The 21,233-nt window shown below is 45.4% G+C and overlaps 1 long non-coding RNA gene across 1 annotated transcript; it reads right to left on the bottom strand.

The window, feature by feature from the left end:
- Positions 1-585: 585 nt before the first annotated feature.
- On the bottom strand, positions 586-20,958 carry LOC131910566 (uncharacterized). Its single transcript, XR_009379162.1, has 3 exons — positions 20,859-20,958; positions 2,920-3,094; positions 586-2,018 (listed from the first exon to the last, which is right to left on the bottom strand). It is a non-coding gene; the product is annotated as an uncharacterized LOC131910566 (long non-coding RNA).
- Positions 20,959-21,233: the final 275 nt, after the last annotated feature.

The following is a 21,233-nucleotide window of genomic DNA, read 5'->3' as shown; positions in this document are numbered from 1 at the left end:
CACACACACACACACACACACAGACAATGAAACAAGCAACGGCATAGTTTTCAACTGGGTCAGGCCTAATAGAGTACCTGAACAGACCGTGGCCCCAAATTCATACAGAAAACGTAACCCACACGCGACGCTATGAAGAGGTCAGCCTCTGGGAGGAGATCAGGTAGGTCATGGGAAATCAGTGCCCCTGCAGAAGAATAATCAGACACTCCACTGACCCTCCCACCACAAGAGGACATAGCAGAAAAGGAACTCAGCCTCCAGAATGAGAAACCGGTTGCTATGGGATACCCAGTCTTTGGTATTTTGCTACAGCGGTGCAAACAGACCAAGGTACCACTCAATAGTTGTTGAATTGTCTATGGGTTTTCTCTGTGTTTGGCTCAATATTTTCTATTGACTTGGGTTCAAACTCTCCGAAGTTCATGTTAACTTGTAGATTTTTTTTTTGCCCAATAGAGATATAAATTAATGTCTTTGTATTAGGAAAGACAGTACCTCTGTTATTATTTGATTGCCCTATAGGAAATGAACCATGGTGAATTTAAATTAATACTCACATCCTAAAGTTCTTCCAAGCCAGCATGGTGAACAAGCACTACTTTTAATCAACACTCGGGAGACAGAGGTGGGAAGATCCAGCCTGGGTCAAACAATGACACCCCATTTCAACAAAATAAAATGAGATTATCCCTCTAAACAGGTGATTCTGCCTTCATACTGTAAGTGCTCAGCTTTTCAAATGACCTTTGACCTAACTTCCTATCTCACTGGGTTCCTCATCAATGGCTTACCTAAGCTTTGATACATTCAGTCTAAAAATTTCAAAATGTTAGTCCTTAACTCAACCCGTGTGTGTGTGTGTGTGTGTGTGTGTGTGTGTGTGTGTGTGCGTGTGTGTGTTAGCATGTAGTAGGTAGATATCAAAGACGTTATGGGAGTCAGTTGTCTATTTTCTGCATGTGGGTCCTGGTAGACAGTGCTCTCACACTCTGAACCATCTTGTAAGCTCCCCCCCATCCCCCCTTTTTTTTCCTTAGAGACAAAGTCTCATTAAGTTACCAAAGTTGGTGTGGAACTTTCTGACATAGGTAGGTTTTGAACTTGTGATCCTCCTGCCTCAGTCTTTGGAGTAGCAGCAGGGATTACAGGCCTGTGTAACCAGGCTGGCTCAAGTTTTAACGTAGTCCAGAAGTGATGTCCTCTGGCACCATCCTTAAACGGAGGTGACCTTGACTTTCTGTGATCTAGTAGGATTGTATGACTCCTTCCTTAACCAGACAGAGAACTCCTGGGTGCACATAGCTTGGACCCACTTGCACATTCACTCTTACAGACCATCAGCACTCAGTGGATCACACTCCCTTCAGTTGTAAAGAGGAAACCGAGGCTGGCAGGGGACCAGCGGTTCAGATATAAATACTGTAAGTACTGTATGCACATAATGCCCCTTCCTGCCTATGTTCACCTTTCACAAGTCTGCTTTGGACATTGTAATTCCGAGGCTGTTGCTCCCATTTGTGTGGGTTCCCCTTTGTCATTGATGCTCCCCTAAAGGTGAATGGCCATCCTGTGAGCGCTTCTTGGTGGGAATGAAGCAAAGGAAGAAATATTTCTGGAAACAAATATCCTGGAAATGGCCAGAGAAAGCTGTCCGGAGGTCAGAGGCAATGCTTCCCCTGTCTGAAAGCGCTTTGAAGAGTGCACTCTCCCGGGATGTGATTCCACTCTCTTGCTTTTAAGCTCTGGCCAGAGGGGAACATTGTCACCGCCACTGCCTTTGAAGACCTTTGCTGGCAGCAGTGATTTTTGTTGCTTTTGGCAGATCTATCTAGAACATGTCCAAGAAGGGATATGACATGAATTTAGCAATTTTGTTATGAAAGTCCCGTGGCTTCCGTGTGGGCATTTCTGGTCAGAGCCTTGTTTTTTCTCTTTGGTCATAACAACTGGACTTCCAGGGGATTATTTCTTCTTACAGATTAAGGAAATTTTCAGAGCCAAATTTTAGGTCTTTCCTGATTAAAATAAAACACACAATGAAAAGATCATGGGCTTGGATTTGAAAAGTAGCCAGGGACAGAACACAGAAAGACAGCTATTATTATACTTCCTAACAAAGCCAGTGTGTTTTGGGGGAGAAAGATTATGTAGCGAAGAAAAATTGTCACACCTTACAGAGCTTCTTTCCCATGAGCCTTGGTTTCCCTTTTAGAGAGGACAAGAACAGTAGATGTGAGAGGCTTAGGCTATTTTGTAAAGTGAATTTGGAATTATAGCTAAGGTATCCTGTCCTGGGTCTCCTGAGGAAGCCTTGAGGAGATACAAACAAAGATCCTTGGTGTTCCAGCCCTGGGTGGTTCAGGGGAAGCTACCCTTCAACTCCAGCTCACTGATAAGATGGAGTCATCATGTCTGGCTCACCCCCCCCCCCCTGCATCGCCTCCACCCCCTACCTCCATGCTGTGAAGATGGGTGAGGAAGGATGAAGATAAGAACTCAGGTCTCCAGAGCTCAACCTGAGGCAGCCCCGGCAGCACCTCACTTCACCAGTGCCTCCGAGGCAGGAACTATTCTTTCCCTTTCCTGTCCTATAGTTAGGGAGACTCTTTCAGCTTGAACAGGAAAGGTCATGGGACAATGTTTTGCGTTTTTGCTCCCCGGCTGGTGGTGCTGTTTGGGAAGGTTCTGGAACCTTTAGGAGGGGGGGGTTTAACCGGAAGAGTGGGTCTCTAGGGGTAGGCTTTGGAAGGTCTCCCTTCCCCGCCTGCTTTCTGCTTCCTGGACTGCTGTGGTCTAACAGCCTCCATCACTGGCTTTGCCACGATGGACGGAAACCATGAGCTAAACCAATCTTTCCTCCTTGAATGGCTTCTGTCAGTTTCAGTCACCACAAGGCAGAGTCACAGAGTTACTCACAGAGTTGCTCCCAGTGAAGTGATGAATCCCTGGTCAGGTGTGAGCAGTGCGACTTCAGGACTTGTGTTCCCAACATCTCATGTCACATGTCCTGCCCAGACAATACATGCGAAACAACTGACTCGAGGCAGGGTTTTCATTGGATCTGCACCAGGCAAGCAGAAACTTGCTTTTTCTATATGAAACCAAAAGCCACAGCATCTCAATGCCAGCCACAATCTGTGCTATTAACATAGTCACTCAATAAACCCTTAATAGAAAATCTACATCTTTTATGAAATATGATGCTGGCCCAGCTGGACTGAAGTAAATTTATGATAAACTTTCCTTTCCTATAATTAAACAACACTTCAGGGTCTGAAGAGATGGTTAAGAGCTCTTGATGCTCTTGCAGGGGACTGGAATTTGGTTCCCAGAATGCACAAGAACATAACCATCTGTAACTCCAGTTGCAGGGGATCCAGTGCACTCGCGCACACCCACGCGTGTGCACACACACAAATATAAATAAAATAAATGCTTTAAAAAACGGCTTCCAGTGCTTCTTTCTGGTTGTCTCGACCTTTTCACTCCTTGTCTTCCTCCCACACCTTCTAATCAACAGAATCTTCTGACTGAAGGCATGTCTTCAGTCACAGAAAAATTTTGAGTATCCCCTTGGCTGTTTACTGACAAGAATTACCTTTACTTTATTTAGCAAATATTCGTGTTTATTCTCTAAGTAGTGGACTCAGGGCTAGGTCAAATGATGAAGACAATGAAGCCCTGGCTATTGCAGTACACACCTGTTATTGTACAACTTGGGAGACTGAGGCAGGAGAATGGAAAGTTCTAGAGTAACCTAGGCTAGATTGGGAGTCCTAGATTAGAAAAACAAAATAAACCAAGTGTTGTGATCTAGGTCTCTAATCCCAACACTTGGGAGGTGGAGGCAGGAGGATCAAGGACTTACAGCTAGGGATCAGTCAGATGCAGGTGAAACACCTCCCACTCAGCCTAACAGCCCAAGTTCTGTCCCTGGGACCCAAATATTTTAAGGAAAGAATCCGTTTCTGCAAGCTGTCCTCTGACATCTGCATGCACGTGGATACACACACACACACACACACACACACACACACACACACACACTTACACACCCAAATAATAACAAATAAAAATAAAGTAACACACAATAGAATAATAACAAGTAAAAATAAAATAAAGACTTTGACTAGCCTCAGCTACATAGCAAGTTTGAGGCTAACCTGGCTCCTAAATGAGACTCTGTTTCAAAAACAAATCAAAACAACAGCAACAGCAACAAAACTCCCAAACTAAAAATAATAACAAAGAAATAAAGGACATCATATTGGATTGAAGCTTATATTTGAGTGGCCTAATAACAATGTATACAAGAAACTTCCCACCCAAGGAAGCCATCGCTCAGCGCTAACTCCAATGCCATTGGCTCAGGTAAATAAAGTTTTATTAGAACACAGCCACACCTATGCATTGAAGAGTTGTCTGCAGTTATGGCAGCTTCAGCGCTAACACAGCAAAGCTGAGCAGCAGCAACAGAGAATAGATGCTCTAAGGCCCCCAATTTTTTCCTCTTTGATCATTTACAGAAAAATGTTTGTCAATCCCTGTTCTAGAGGATTGGTCCTGTGACATATTATGTGACTAGCGTATATTTAGCAAGTACATTTATAGTGTATAAAGCAACACATACACATAGTTTATACACACGCGCGTGCGCACACACACACACACACACGCACACACACACGCACACACACACACACACACACACACACACACATACACATATCTTGGGGATTAAGCCCAGGTCTTCACATATGCACATAGAGTTAGTGCTCTAAGACCCCCAGCTGGTGTGTAGTGGTGGGGTTGGTAGTGTGGTGGTCAGGGCTGGTGTGTAGTGGTGGGGTTGGTAGTGTGGTGGACAGGGCTGGTGTGTAGTGGTGGGGTTGGTAGTGTGGCGGACATGTCACAAGAGTAAGAACATTATTACTTACTTGACACTGTCACATTCTGTTTATCCAGAGAACTTGCTTTCCAGCCACTCACTCACTCGTCAGTCAGTAAAGAAAGGAAGGGATCCAAGCAAAGTCAAGGAAGGGTCTGGAAAGAGGAAATGGGATTTGCAACAATAACGACAAAGACCAACCCAACTGCAAAGCATTGGGAAAGAGTGGCCATGTTTGGGCAGTGCATGCACAGAGTGGCCAGAACACAGCAAGCTGTGGAGCCCTGGAAGGACCTGGAGAAGGTGAGTCTGCAAGGTGTTTATGCTTTACATTTTTACTAAGGGAACTCTTGCTCCTCACACCACTCATAGCGACTGTCGCTGTTTCTGCTTTCACTTAGGCTGGTTCACCTTGGACACCACCATAGGAAAACTATTTGTGGTGGGGAGAGAATAGTGGCTGCTAGTTTGACCCTCGACTGGATAAAAGCCATTAATCGAGCTTCCTCTCAGAGGATCCGGGAGAGGTGGAAACTCAAAGTTAGTGACTGTACAGAAAACCTCTTGACGTGTTTGGCCACCTAGAGTTAGGCCTAAGGGTACGAAGATGAGGAAGAGATAAAAATCTCTCTGCATATGAGATGGAGACTTTACTATCAGAGTCCACCTGCTAGTGCTAAGTGTCCCAACAGAGCAGTGGGAGATGGGGAGCCATGCACAAAAATAGGAAACGGGGGAGACTTGTGGGTGGAGATGTTTCAAATCCAGTCTGAAGTCATTTGCCTTGAATGGCAAAATCCTCCCCTGTTTTCTAAACCTTCCGGAAAAGTCTCCCATTCCCCAGTGCCATCTTCTGGAAACACTCAGTGCAATCGAGCACAGGTGTGATCTATGCTTGGCTAACACAGGAGAGCTGTAGAACAAAGATTCCAGAGAGTCGCAGTGAGATGGAGACTGTAGCTGGAGCCCAGGAGCAAAGCAACCTGTCACCCGCCTTTTGAGAAACCCTGGAGGGACAACAGGATCGAGCCAGCTGGCTGCGAACACTGGAGTTACTGTAGGTACAGTTTATCATTTTCTATTTGCAAGAGTGCTCTGGTCAGTTCACAGAGTGTATTTCACCCATGTAAGTACAATTCCTGGTGTTTGGTATGTTCCTCAAATTAGGCGACCAATATCGGTACCCAATTTTAGACACCCTCATCGTCCCCAAAAAGAACCTCATAGCGGTCATTTCTCACTACCTCCTGGGACTGACAACCTGTATGCAGATGACTATACCTATTCTGAGCATTTTGTACAAGTGGAATCACATGGTGTGGGCTCTTCGTGCATCTGGTTTATTTTCACTTAGCATGATGCTTTTAAGACTCCTTTTGAAGATCAGTGTTCCAAATTTGGGCTTTCTATTCATTGTTTGATAGACATTCCGTTGTTTTTACTGCTGACTGAGTAGTGTCACTGAGAACACTTCCATCCAGGTTGTGCACAGGCCCATGTGTTAGAATGCCAGACCAGACACCACTCAAGCCACACCCATTTGCAGTCCTCTGTGAGTCTGTAAATGGACTCCCCGGGTGCCTGAATTCCAGAAGAATGACAGATGCCATTCTCATTTCCTAAAGCAAGCTACAAACCTCAGGTTGCCCTCAGGTCATCAGAGGGTTACTAGTGACAACACACATCCTCTCACCCCCATAACGGGTACACCTTGCCTGGATGTATCCCTCCTCCTCACTTTCCTCACATCCTTGAAGTTGCACATTCCTTTTCCAGAATTCCCTTCTCTCCTCCCCACCCCCGCCCCCAGCGGCCTGCGAATCAGGGACAGTATGGCTGCAGGCTCATACTGTGAAATCCACACCCTTCTTCTGAGACCTATAATAAGGGCTCCATTCTGCATCATAGGTATGAACGTTAATCAGGGTCACTGAGTTACCACCATGCAGTTGTCTGCCCATCTAGTAAACTTCTTGTTTTGTTCCAAAAGAACAATCTGGGTCTGGAATGCTCAGGGGTTAAGAGCACTTACTGTTCTTCCAGAGGACCCAGCCTGTTCAGTTCTCAGCTCTCACATTGGGTGGCTCACAACCTTCTATAACTCCAGTTCCAGAGGATCCAATGCCTCTGGCTTCTTTGGATACCTGCAATCACATGCACACACTCATACACCTACACACACCCACATACACATAATTAAAAATAATAAAAGGGGACAATCTGCCTCAGTGTCCCTGTTGAACTCCAAACCCCCAGGCTTGCACTGTGTTTTTGCCTCTAGGAAGGGAGTTGATGGGTCATGTGATGACTATTAGCTTTTTGAAGAACTACCAGACCCCTCTCCAAAGTGGCTGCACCACTTCATATTCCTTAGTACTGTATGAGGGTCAGTCGCTGGGTCCCCACCAACACCTGCTCTTGTCTGCTCCTTCTCCAAACCGTCATAGTGGTGTGGCGTGATCTCGAACTGTAGTTTGGATTTTCATTTATCTTGCGCCTAATGACATCAAACACCGTTCATGAGCTTACTGGCTATTTGTAAGCCTTCTTTTAGTTGGTTGTCTTAATAGTGGGCATATACTATATCCTAGATACAAATCTCTCATCAGAAAAGTAATTTGCAAACATGTTTTACTATTGTATGGGTTTTTTTTAAAGCATTATTTATGGTGTTCTGGAAGCAGTGCAGTTTCTCATGTTGGTGGTGACTGACCTTCCTATGGCCACTTGTGTTGTTGGATGCTAGATCTAAAATCCATTGTCTAACCTAAAACCACAACTTCCCCCAGTGTTTTATCCTAGGTTCTAGCTGTAGTTCTGTGTCCATTTAGATCTCCCTTTGTTCCCTTCTGCTTTTTAATGTTCTCCTTTGTACATTGCTCCAACTGTGCTCCTTTTTAATACATATGGCCCCTAAGAATATATTTCAGCTGATTCTAGTAAATAAATCCTCCATGTATTCCGAGTTATGGATTCATGAAAGTCTGCTTAGTAAATCATAATCTGCAGTTGACTGTTTAAGGCTGTGAGCAGGTAACCAAGAACTCCATTTCACTCATTTCATCTGCTTACAAATAACGCAGTCTGATGGAAGCTGGGAAATGCCCTCCCATACTCCATATCACATTAGGAATGAAGGACACATCACCCTGAATACCAGCAGTCACCCTAAGACCCACCCCACCCCCAACTCCAGATTTTAGCCTCCTGAGGGGATCAGCTCAGCTGAATAGAGCTACCTTGCCTAAGGTTCTGTCCCTTCCTGGGATAGACCACACTCAACACAGACTGGCATAGGGTATGAGTGTTTGGCCACCTTGCTGCATCTCAGAAGACTTGGGAATGGTCACTCTACTACAGAACCTGCGATGTGTCAGCTGGTGTCTCCTAAAGCCTGACTGTAGCTCAAGTTCCCTGTCTAATCCTTCTATTCCCTCCTCCCTCTAATCCACAATTCTCCTTCCTGCCCCAAGTTTTCATCTTAAGAGTGTGTCATAAGAATCCGTGCTTAACTTGGGCTGGAGAGAAAGCTCAGTAATGTGTTCGCCATCCAAGTATGAGGACCTGAGCGAAACTCCTAGAGTCCACATTAAAAAACAAAAGGCAAGGCATGGTAGTATGCATTGTAGTCCCAGATCTGGGGACTTGCTGTCCAGCCAAGCTAGCCTGATCTGTGAGCTCCAGGCTAGTAAGACACCCTGCCTCAAAAAAAAAAAGGGAATGGTAGTTGAGGTTGACCCTCTGATAGTGAAGTTAACTTCCACAGACCTATGTACATACATACACACATATGCACTCACTTACACACACACACACACACACACACACACACACACACAGAGAGAGAGAGAGAGAGAGAGACAGACAGACAGACAGACACACACACACACACACACACACACACACACACACACACACACACAGTGGGAAAGGGGAGGGATGGGCTGCAGGGAGCGGGCAGAATTTATATAAAACTAGACCTCAGTTTCTGTATCTAGAAGAATCCAAACTGTAACACATTTCTCATCCATATTGGGCTATGGAATATTAACCTCTATAAAGTATCTATGCCCTAGAAATGTGTTCACAGACTACCATGTCAAGAGAGGAGAGCATGAGCTGATGGATGTGAATTCGGTCTTGCCTACTGACTAAGCCGTTTGACCCTGACCAGGCTGCCATTATGTCTGAACTCCAGTTTCTCACTTACAGGAATGTGAACACACCTAGCACAGGGCTTAGGTGATGAAAGGGCTCCTGGAGGGCAGGGATTTGTGTTTGTTTTATATATCGCTGTATGTCCAGTGCCCAGAATTGTATTTGACATACAGGAAGCATTCAGTAAGCACTTTCTGAGTTGATTAGGGAAACAGTGCACACCAACCCTTGGAGGCTTTTCTTGATGCATGTTCACTGTTCATGTTATTGAATAGGTCATGGCTATTTCTGAGAGGAAGTGAGGGAAACTGCTGTCTGGGTGGCAGTGCAGGACTTACTTATTGACCTTTCCCACGCTGATTGGCATTCATAAAGCTGCTGTCTCTGCCACTGCTGAGGTTTCTCCACCAATGTCCAGCACACACTTAAGGACAATCGCCAGTTCACTTCCCTGACCTTTCTGGTAATTCGGGGTATAAATTATATGCAAGTATGACTTGCAAAAGAATATAACCTTCACTGGCTATTTGATTAGAATGAGGCAAGGTGTATAAAGTGCCAGTGAAATGAGTTTTGAAGGCTTATTACTTTAAATTATGAGATAGCCTGGTGCTCTTGAGAGGAGTCTAAACATCATCCACACTTCAGCAAGATAAAGAACAAGACAGTGGCATTTACTGTCCCTCATACCAAGACTTGTGGTGGCAGAAATCTTTTTCCTTTTTTTTTTAAATGAGTGCTTCATACCTGCATATGATGTGTTTAAATCAAATCCATCCCCCGTTCCCTCCCACCCAGTTTCTCCTCTGTCCCTTTCTACCCCCCAGTCTTAACCCACTTAGTCCACTTGGTGCTGCCTGTATATTCATGAGTGGAGGATCAGCTGCCAGAGCAGAGGTAAACTCTCAGGGGCTGCATCCCTAAAGAAAACTTACCCTCCCCCAGAAGCCATCGATTACCAATAGCTTCTTGGGTAGGAGTGAGACTTCATGACCGCTTCCTCTGTCCATAGTTTGATTTTGTCTGGCTAGATCTTGTGTAGACCTTATGCATATCATCACAGCTGCTGAGTTAATGTGTGTAACAGCCCTGCCAGGTCTAGCAAATACTGTTTCACACAGACATCCACTACCTCTAGGTAGTACAACTTTCTTACCCTCCCTTCCACAGATCCCTGAGCTCTGGGGAGAGGAAGTGTGATGCAGATGTATAGTTTAGAGATGAGCACTCCAGCCTCTTAGTCTTGTCTCTACATGATGAGTAGTTGTGGGTCTCTGAATCAATTTCCATCTATTGCAAAAAGGATTTCCTCCAGTGATGGATGAAACATGCGGTATACTATGTTCACTTAGCAGAATAATAGTGGGTTCTCCCCTATGGCTTATGACACAGCCATAGGGTTTTGGCTACAAGAACAGTACAAAGCACAGTTTATGTCTGTGGAGCATGTTTTAAATCCAAGCAGAAAGTGGTTGATTACTCTCATGGCATTCATGCTGCTGTTGCCCCAGTGGGTATATCTTGCCTGGCCAGTCATTACTGGATCTCAAAGAGTTCACAGGTGGTAAGATTATTGTTGAATGTTTCTTCTGCCCCTGAAAGTATAAATAGAACATGGCACTATGAAGGTTAGCCAATAGGAAGCTTCTAGGTTGGTACCAGCTGGGTTTCTCCATATTCTTTTTTCTTTTCCTTTTTTTTTCTTTTTTCAAGACAGAGTTTCTCTGTGTAGCTTTGTGCCTTTCCTGGAACTCACTCTGTAGCCCAGGCTGGCCTTGAACTCGCAAAGATCCTCCTGCCTCTGCCTCCCAAGTGCTGGGATTAAAGGCGTGCCCCACCACCACCCAGTAGTTTCTCCATAGTCTATGACTCAAGTATGTAGTGTTTTGAGCAATAGGAATAAATCTAGCAGTCAGGTTCTGGAGAGTAACCAGGAGTGGTGACAACAGGCTGTAATGTTTGAGGGATCTGTGGGGCCTCACTGGCCATAACTTGAAAAGCAGCAGCACAAACCCAGCTCTGGGTCTTTTCTATGGTGGTCACATTGGACAGTAAGAGTCCCCAAGGCTGCATCACTGGAGTTGGATGCTGTTGTGCTAAAAGGCACAGTCTCCACTGGTGTGGGAACTTCAGGCAGCGGATAGCATCAGAAGCACCTTCTACACTCAGCAAAGGCTTGGGTTACGGCTTCTGCCCCTTGTGCAGTCTAGCTAGAGAGACATGTACCATCATAAAGGCTAAGGAAAAAGGAGAAGAGAGAGCTGCATGGGTCCCACCAAGCAGAGAAGGATCTGGGAAGGATGCAGCTGATGATAGCTGGGGCTTAGCAAGGAGCCTTGGAGAAGGTATCATCCAAATCCTGCTTCTTTTGTCTCAGTTCTCTTGAGATACAGTTGATCAATATAACTGTGTAATTACATTGCACACAGTGAGGGTTTGATGTATGCACATCTTGTGAGGTGATTACCATGCTCAAGTTAACAAACACATTCACCAGCTCACAGTCCTCCCTCCCTCCTTCCCACCCTCCCTTGCTCTCTTCCTCTCTCTCTTCCTCCCTTTCTGTGTTGACATTGCCTAAGCTCCACTGTCTCTGCCGATTTCAAGTTTACAGTATGGTGATGTTGACTGCACTCAGCACCCATCATTAGCTCCCCGGCATCACCTCATCAATGAATGTTCATGCCTGTGACCAACATTTCCCATTGCCTCCATACCCAGCCCTGGCAGGCCTTGAACTCTCTGCTTCTGTGTGTTTAGCTGGATTTACCCCAGATATATGTGAGATGAGACGGTGTTTTCCTTCCTCTGTCTGGTTTATTATACTTAATATAATGTCCTCCAGGTTCATCCATGTTGCTGGAAATGATGGGCTTTCCATAGTTTTAACAGTTAAATAATATTCCAGGAAGTGTGTGTGTGTGTGTGTGTGTGTGTCTCGCATGTGCGCACGCCCATGTATGAACAAATGCACATATACCATATTTTCTTATTTTGGGTTGGGCCTAGGACAGAATTGAGACAGGTTCCCACCATGTAGCCCAGGCTAGCCTTGAGCTTTTGCCCCTACTGTGTTAGTTCTGGGCTTACAGGTGGGTACTTCCACACCCAACACCCTATTTTCTTCATCCATTTATTTCCCAAGATGAGGCAAGACAGATGGGGATAAAAGTATGAGGAAAACTTTGGAGATGAGAGAAAAGGAGTCTCTTTCTCAAAAGCCAGCTGAAGCCTCTCCCAGCCTGGAAGAAGGGTCCCAGCATGGTTAATACAGTAACAGTGGCTGAGGTCTTCTTTCCTTTGCGGCTGTAAAGCTACAATATTATTTTAGGAATCTCACCAGAAACTCCATTTACATGGAAAGCACATGTACTAAAAAGCCTTGTGGAATCCTAGAGGCTTCCAGTTTTTACTTTATCTGATTATAACTCAGGCCAAGGCATCAAAGAAAAAGAAAGTGGTGTGTGTGTGCGTGCGTGTGTGTGTGTGTGTGTGTGTGTGTGTGTGTGTTTCTTAGCAACATTTTTCATGTAACTTGAGAGCCATCAAAATGCTGTATATGGCTAATGCTGAGACAACGAACTGCGCCCCTCCCTTGAGGAGCCCAACCATATTTGGGTACGTCTTACTTTCTGAGATTCTCTCTTAGAAAAGCCATGCCCATGCTCTTGGTGTGTCCTGTTTTCCTCTTGTACCTCTCTGTCTCCTCACATTTGAACCTATACTAAAGGTATCTTTAGTAAAACTACCAACTCTGTTTCATCACACCAGGTAGCCCTGAAGTTCAAGGTCAAAGCCAAGAATCCTGGTTTGGCCTGAGTCAAGGTTTCTAAAAGATTAGGAGAACCTTTTAGTCTGCTGATATGGCAGTACAGGTTGCATCTCTCTTTTTCTTCATCAATGACAAATGGCTAGGCTGGCAATATGGCTCATTGGTAAAGGCACGTCACCAACTCTAACGAGCTGAGTTCGATCCCTGAGAGCCACAGGGTGGAAGGAAACAGCGGACTCCTGAAAGTTCTGACCCTATGCGTGTGCTGTGGTGTGCGTGTGAACACACAATAAATTTTTTAAAAGTGTAGAGGGCCCCAAGCCAAAGTAAAATTAATCAAAGTCTTGGCATTTCGGGACAGTGCTGCAGGAGCATGGTGCCCAGATGTTGTTATTTCTTCTCTGTGTATATGCAGTATGCTTTCGAGGTCCTATGGTAACCCCTATATTTCAATTTTTTTGAGGAACCTCTCTATAGTTGATTATTTTTATTCTTTGCTCTTTTGGCTCTTTTGAGGGCCTACCAGACAGCTCCCAAATAAATCACACATGGAGACTTATCATTTCTTATGAATGCCCGGCTTTAGCTTGGCTTGTTTCTAGCCAGCTTTTCTTAAATTATCCCGCCTACCTTTTGCCTCTGGGCTTTTTTCTTTTTTTACTTCTGTAATCTTACTTTCACTGTTACTCTGTGGCTGGCTGGGTGGCTGACCCCTAGGGTCCTCCTTTCCTTGTTCTCTTGCTCCTCCCATATTTCTCCTTCTATTTATTCTCTCTGCCTGCCAGCTCTGCCTATCTTTTCTCCTGCCTTGCTATTGGCCATTCAGCTCTTTATTAGACCATCAGGTGTTTTAGACAGGCAAAGTAACAGAGCTTCACAGAGTTAAACAAATGCAATGTAAAGGAATGCAACACATCCTTGTATTGTTAAACAAATGTTCCAGAGCATAAACAACTGTAACACACCTTAAAATAATATTCCATATCTCTCTTGTGTTTTCCACCTGTGTCTGGAAGACTAAACATGATTTGGGAGGAGCAGAGAGGTGAGGGAAGGCACTTCAGGAGACAGATAGTGCAAGGAAAACCCACCACAAATCACGGTGGGAACCCCAGGTACATGAACACATTAAAAACTCAGCTGACCACTGAGTTATAAAGTGTCTTCTATGGTCTTCCTACTCATTTCTTTTTTTAAATAACATTTTTAATTTATTCTTTGAAAATTTCATATACTTATACGTATACTTAGTTTGATCATACCTGTCTATCATTACTTTCATCTAACTCGCCTTCACCCACCAGTCTCCCTCTCTCAGTTAGGGTTACTATTGCTGTGATGTAACACCATAACCAAAAGCAAGTTGGGGAGGAAAAGGTTTATTTGGTTTACACTTCCATATCATCGTCCGTTATTGAAGGAAAGCAGAGCAGTTACCTGGAGGCAGGAGCTGGTGCAGAGGCCATGGAGGAGTGCTGCTTGCTGGTTTGCTCAGCATGGCTTGCCCAGCCTGATTCCTTATAGAACCCAGGAGCATGAGCCAAGGAATGGGCCCTCAATCAGCCACAATGAGCGGGGTCCTCCCCCATCAATCACTAATTAAGAAAATGCCCTACAGGCTTGCCTACGGCCCATCTTAGAGGCATTTTCTCAGTTGAGGTTCCCTTCCTCAAATGACTCTAGTTTGTGTCAAGTTGACATAAAACTAGGCTACACACCCTCAAACTTCAGGTCCTCTTTTTTTTTTTTTTTTTACTGTTAACACCTCCCCAGTCCAACTGTGCTGTGCACACATGGGTGTGGGACCAAGAACCAGGGTGAGGGCAACCTACCAGCAGTCACACACCCCAAAGAGAGTGCCTCTTCCTCACTCCCAATAGCAACCCTGTTGAGGCTCACATTAGGTCTTGTTCCCAAGTCCTCAAAAAAACAAACAAAAACAAAACAAAACAAAACAAAACAAAACAAAAAAACAAAAAAAAAAACTTTTAACACAACACAAGTAACTAAGGAAAGCATACAAAAAATAAATTATCAAAATTTTGAGCCTCTGGCAATCATATAGGATTTTTTTTTTTTAAAACTAGATTTCACTGTGTAGGCCAGGCTAGCTTCATAGAGATCTGCCTGCCTCTCCTTCCCGAGTGCTGTTCAGGAGCAAAACTTGTAAATGTCAAAATCAATGAAAGGGGGAGGGAAAGGAAGAGGAGGGCCAGGGCCAGAGAAAGGCGGAGGAGCAGAAAGCCTGGTGTGTGTGTGTGACTAAAACCTGCTACAGAGCATGACTGACTCCTTCCTCATCAGCCAGGGATGGACATCACTGAGCCCTTGCACAGAATGAGCAACATGGCGGGGGCCTGTGGGCACTGGGTGAGAGGTGTAGGGGCACTCAGTGCACAGCCCTTCCTGGCAGGCACTCCATGGAGCCTTCGAGCCTGTGCTAACCTCAAAGGCAGGTCCTTCTTTTCTACCATACTGCAGATTCTACTAACCAGGGGTTTTTAATCTCTTTGCTTGTTTGGTTCTAGCATATGTAAGTAGGGATTTGGAGATTATCAAAGGAACTTTCTAGAAATCATAGGTGACTGTAGTGGGACCAACAGAAGGACCAACAGAAAGGGCAGAGCTGCCACCCTGCCTGTCTGAGTTGGCTCTGCTTGAAAGCTGGAGCACAGAGTGGCCTGTTGGTGAAAAGACTGAATTCATCATTCATTAAGCACTTTCTGTATTCAAAGCAGCTTGAAAGAGGCGGGGATTATGCAGATGAGAATAACACTTGTTTAAGCACAGTTGGGCAGTCTTAGGAAGACTATAACAAAGCTTGGGATTTTCCCGTCCAAAATTGTTTAAGTGAGCCAAGTTTCTATCTGAAACACCCCAAAGCCATGGCTTGGTGCAGGGAGCGTGGACAGCTGACTTCCCTGCAGAGCTGGACAATGAAGGCGGACCCTGAATGCTCAGCAGCCCCGCTGTAGGGCCAGGTGCTGGCCCGCTGAATTGGCTTTGCTGGGTTTTTGCTTTTACACAACAGAATTGTGTAAAACTTCCTTTCTTTAACTCGTCTTTATCCCAAAGAAATGCCTCTCCAGGCCTGTCCACCTCCAGTGCCCACTGTCCCTCCTGTCCTCAGGCTGGAGCTCTGGAGCTGTTGTCTTCCAGGTTAATTTTACCTCACCAACTACACATGCTGCAGATTCTTCTCTGTAACTTCTGTGCCTTTACCCTGCCCTGCCTCCATGTGTGTGTGTGTGTATGTGTGTGTGTGTGTGTGTGTGTGTGTGTGTGTGTGTGTGTGTGTTGGGGATCTGAACTCAGGTCCTCATGGTTACCCAGCACACATTTTACCCACTGAGCCATCTCCCCAGCCCCGGCCCTCTTCTCTTCCTGCTCATTTCTACACTATCTGGGAATTATCTTTCATTCCAATGGCTTCAGTCTAGATGAGAAATGAAGATTTTTCTTCAATACCTTTCCATCCTCCACATAGTTACACGATTATCCTAGATCCAGTTCTGGCCTTCCTTTACCACTCAGGCTTTGAGGACACAGAAAGGGTACATATCCTGGCTGCTGAAACAGTCTGGTGTGGTGGTATTTTACTTGTACTGAAATGTGATTGTAATTGTATGTTAATAAATAAAGTTGCCTGGGGGTCAGAGCTATTAGAGCCATAGCAAGTGCGTGGCGGCGGTGGCGCATGCCTTTAAGGACCTGGAGGGCGGTACATACAGGCAGTGACAAGGCAGTCACATGTTTGGGTTTACAACCAATGAGAAGGCAGAACAGCTAGACTATATAAAGACATACACACAGGAAGTAGGTCTTTTTTCGGAGAGCTCTCTTGACTGAAGAGGATCGCTAAAGCAGGAAGGGTGAGGCTCTTAGCTCTGACCTCCTGGCTTTCTTCTCTGAATCGGCTCTGTGTTTCTTATTTAATAAGACGGTTGGTTACATCTACATTCTGGAGTGGCAGTTGTCTGTCTCTTCTACCTTCACAGCTAGGGCAAGGTTTTCCACAGGCTCTTGTTTTTTCTTTCTTCTACAGGATCTGTACAACCACAGCAAGTGATGACAGTTTCTCTCACTTTTTCATGAGGCTGCCGTGAATCCATCCTTGTGTGTATGACACACACAAGTTAAGCACATGATTAGAAAACATTGGAATTTTGCAGCTGTTTATTATGGTGGCCCAGCTTGGCTCATTCTGACTGACATACTCTATCCCAAGACTTCAATCCCTGGAATCCACATTGTGGAAGGAGAGAACCAACTTCTACAAGTTGTCCTCTGACCTCACATGCACCATGGCACTCGCTTACCCACCCCTCGCACACATAATAAAAGAAATTTTAAAAAGAAATAAGAAATAAGTGACTTAGGAAGCACCCGGCACATTCCACATACATCTATCCCTATGCAGAACAGAGCTCTGCTTACAGGTTGTCATTGGATGCAATTTAATTTACTGGGCACTATAACAGGTCAGGATGTCTTCCAAGAGTTCCAGACTTCAGGGAGCTAAGATCTGGCAAGGAACATTGAGATTGCAGGGGCTGACACCATAGCAGCCAGCCAGGACAGTTGTGTTACATGGTTTCCACCACCACTCCGAGTTCTGAGCCACTCAGAGTAAAAAGTGAAAGGTTTGCTCTGACACTCTGTCTCAGATGTTTTTGCCCATGACTGGCCCTGTTCTTTTAGGCCTGGCCAGGCTGTAAGTACATCATAGTGGGAGTGAGTGACAGTGAAACTCACCTCAGGAAGAGGAAGAGGAAGGGGTTGGAAGTCCCACTGTCCTTCTCAAGCCTCAGTGACCCGAGTACCATGCATGAGACCCTCTCAATGTTTTCATGAGCTTCCAATGGCACCAAAGGAGGGTCTGAGCCTCGAGTGCCAGCCTCTGGGGGACACTTGGCATGCAAATCAGAGGCGACCCCCTCGAGGGGCACTGAAAGTGATTCAAGGGGACAGAGGCATAAGATATGACTAATGCAATGTGAGGCAGAAAAATCCAGCAAAGTCTTCATCTACGTAATGGCGTTGGAGGTAGACGTTGTGTGATGGATTGATGTTGACCGGAGATGGGGAGAGCACTCAAGAAGAATGGGCTGTGTGGGGAGGAGTGGGCAGGGCCAGCCTGAGGAAAAGGACTGGTGCATGAAACTAAGGTGCCCTGTGTGCTGAGCTACATACTGGGAAGCAAGAGGGACAGATAGGTTAGGGTCAAAGGTCATTCAGAGTTGAATTAAACGGTTTCAACTTGGGTCTCAGGAGAACGATGCCTTCACCCACTGGGCCACCTCGCCAGCCCTCTTTTCTTGTTTCTAAAGCAATACAACCGCCAGGTCAGAGAGCTGGCAGGTTCCACTGAGGCTAAGCACAGGCTTGGCTACCTCACTTGGAGGCCCATGCCCAACAGGAACATATACATGTGTTGATCAAAAGACACACAATGCATTCAAAGCAGCCCTGTATGTAATTGTCCAGAGGAGATTTTCCCACAGAGTAACATGGCAAACTAGTTTAATCTCCTAGGGGAGCATTGTGTGTGAGGATAGAGAATTATCTGGATCTATGTTCAACAGCATGAATGAATCTCATACAAATGTTAGAACCAAACCTGACATGAAATTGTATAATTCTAGCATGCAAAGTGAAAGAAATGCAACATTAAGACATGCTCATGAGAGATCAGCCTAGGAATCCCCCTGCATCAGAGGAGGTCAGGGTCCATGATACACATGTCTTCTGTTCCAGACATCAAGGGCACAGTCTTCTGTCTTTGCACTGCATCCTGGGAATATCCTCAAGAGTATATGATGGCTGCTAGAGCTCCAACCATTACAGCCAAAATTCCATGCAGGAAACAAAACCACCAAATTGACCATATTCAAAAGGTTAAACAAAGTTGGGTGTGATTCGACAAAAGCCAAATACCAGCTGAGCAAAATTTCCCAAATTACTCTTCACTTCTGTCCTTCCTGTAGATTAAAATGATTCTCTTTTTAATAGAACAAATGTTATCACTCTAGCAGTAAATTGTATCTCAGTGCACAGAGATGTAAGCTTCCTGAACAGCCAATCCCCACTACAAAGACCAGGACAAGCCACTCCCACAGCTTCGTGGTTACTGGGTGGAGAGACTGGACTTCCAAACCGACTATTTTTGATGAGCTGACATGTTTGTGTGCAGGAAGGAACACGTAGACAAGTTTTCTTGTCAGTTTTTCAGATGTCTTGTGTCAGCTGCTGCAGGGGGATGACAGCCGAGAGAGCTGTCTGCAGTTCCAGTCCCTCTTAGGGTCCTCCTTTCAAGTGACGCGAATCCTTGACTCTGTCACCGCAAATGTTTCAGGAAGCGCTGCTTAGTGGAAGCAAAGTCAGTGAGTTTATTAGGTATTCAGATGGAGTCATCTAGCAAAACAGCAGTGTAAGATCCCAAGCCAGGGGTGGGCTTCTCAGAAGAGTCCCACTCGGGTGTGTTTAGAAGGCTGTGGCACTCAGTCACATTTTCAAAGGGTGTGATTCGGAAGGCTTGGAGATCAAGCAAAGCTTGTATTTAAGTAAAATTCACAAATTAAGTAAAGTCTACTGGCTGGCTCATTTCTCTTATAGTTTCCTCTAAGTGAAGATGCAAAGTGGTTTTTGTGTAGTGTGTTGTTTAGATTTAGGGATGAGAGAGGAATGTTAGTACTGCTAAACTCGAGGTCACAAACATCCATCCTGAGTAGGCGTGGTTCATTTGCGGTTGTGAAGATCCAGGGTTCACATCACACAGCTTTAGGAAAACACACATTATGTCTGCAGGCAGCTTTAGTAAGTCATGGTGGTGTTGAAGTTTCTTGGCTGTCGGGCAGCAGGAAAAGCAAAAGAATCCCAGGCTGAGGGGCTTCTTTTAATCTCGGGTCCCCTTCACTCTCCCTGTCTGTCCATCTTGCTTTGCTCTGACTGTGGAACGGACCCTGTGTTTTTACATTTCCACCATGGTATCAGGTCCATGGGTTTGCGGTTTAAGGTTCTTTGAGTCTTCCTGAGTGAGCTCACGTTGCAGCAGCCAAGCGCAGGAAAAACTCCGCCAGCTGCCTGTGAAGCAACTCCTCCTGCTGTGGCTTTTCAGACACGAGGCTTTCAGCAATCCTAGTCAAGTGGCCACTGGAAAAACTAACTCTGGCAAATTCCTGGACGTGAGGAGATGTCTTTCTCTCTGTGTGGTTTCTGTTTTGTTTTTAACAGCAAGGCTCTGCTCACATGAGTGGACCTTGTCCGGACGGTCTCCTCCCTTCTCTTTCCCACATCTCCCAACACGAAAGACCAAGAGCCTCTGTTTGAATGGAAGGTTTTCTGAGACATTTAATTTTTCAAAATGTTCAAAAGCTGACTGCAAATCTCTGCACTGGATTTCAGTTGAAGGATGATGTGAGCCTGGGCTTGGATTTTCTCCATCAAGCAGATTGGGCAGAGTTTTAGGCAAGTCTACATATGGTAGGGTTTTGATGAATAGTTTTTTTGATGGATTGATTAAGTCTGATTGTACCAGATCAAACAGCATCCAAAGTGGGGGGAAAACCAACCAGGGTTCTTTTCTTTTCCTCAGTTAAAACATATCTTTATATTATTCTTTGACAACTTCATACACACTATAATGTATTTTGCTCATATCCCCCATTACCCATTACCCTGTTTTATCCTCTCCCTCCGAACCTCCTCTTCTTCCCAGCAATTCCCCCTCCTACTTGTGTGTGTGTGTGTGTGTGTGTGTGTGTGTGTGTGTGTGTGTGTGTGGAGTTTAGTTTGGGTTGCCAGCATGTTCATGGTGCTGGGTTATTTACCAGAGCATGATCAACTCTGCTGGAACACTTGGTTACTTGCCTGAATGTCACACCATGGGTTGGTCCCCACTTAGGAAATACAGTAGGACACTCTACCCTCAAGGCTCAAGGAACTTCACAGAAGATGGAATGGAAAGGTTGTAAGAGGAGGCTGGGAGGGGTGTTGTGAGCTGCTGTCCTCTGGTTGTGGAGTGACTGTTAAACTCACCAGGTCACAGCGGCTGTGATTACCTGCACAAGATGGGGCCTGTCAATATTCCAGCATGGATCAGGAAGGGCTCAGGAGGCCCTACTGCTCCCCAAAGAGCTATTGGCAGTTAACGGCTGTTAGGGGAGGGGAGTCGGATTTCTTCAGTGGTGTGGCCATTGGTGAGTTGCCCATGGTCTGGTAAGTAACCCAGCAGCATGCACATGAGGGCAACCCTAACTAAGCTCAGTCACACACACACACACACACACACACACACACACACACACACACATGTGCACACACACATAAAGCCCGAAAGTAGGGGGGGATTTGCTGCCAGGAAGAAGGGTTTCAGATGGAGAACATAAAACATGGTAATGGTTAATGAGGGAA

This window comes from Peromyscus eremicus, chromosome 5 (assembly GCF_949786415.1).
Source record: "Peromyscus eremicus chromosome 5, PerEre_H2_v1, whole genome shotgun sequence".
Lineage (NCBI taxonomy): Eukaryota > Metazoa > Chordata > Mammalia > Rodentia > Cricetidae > Peromyscus > Peromyscus eremicus.
Note: the sequence above shows the minus strand (reverse complement) of the source record. Positions and strands in the feature narration are given on the sequence as shown.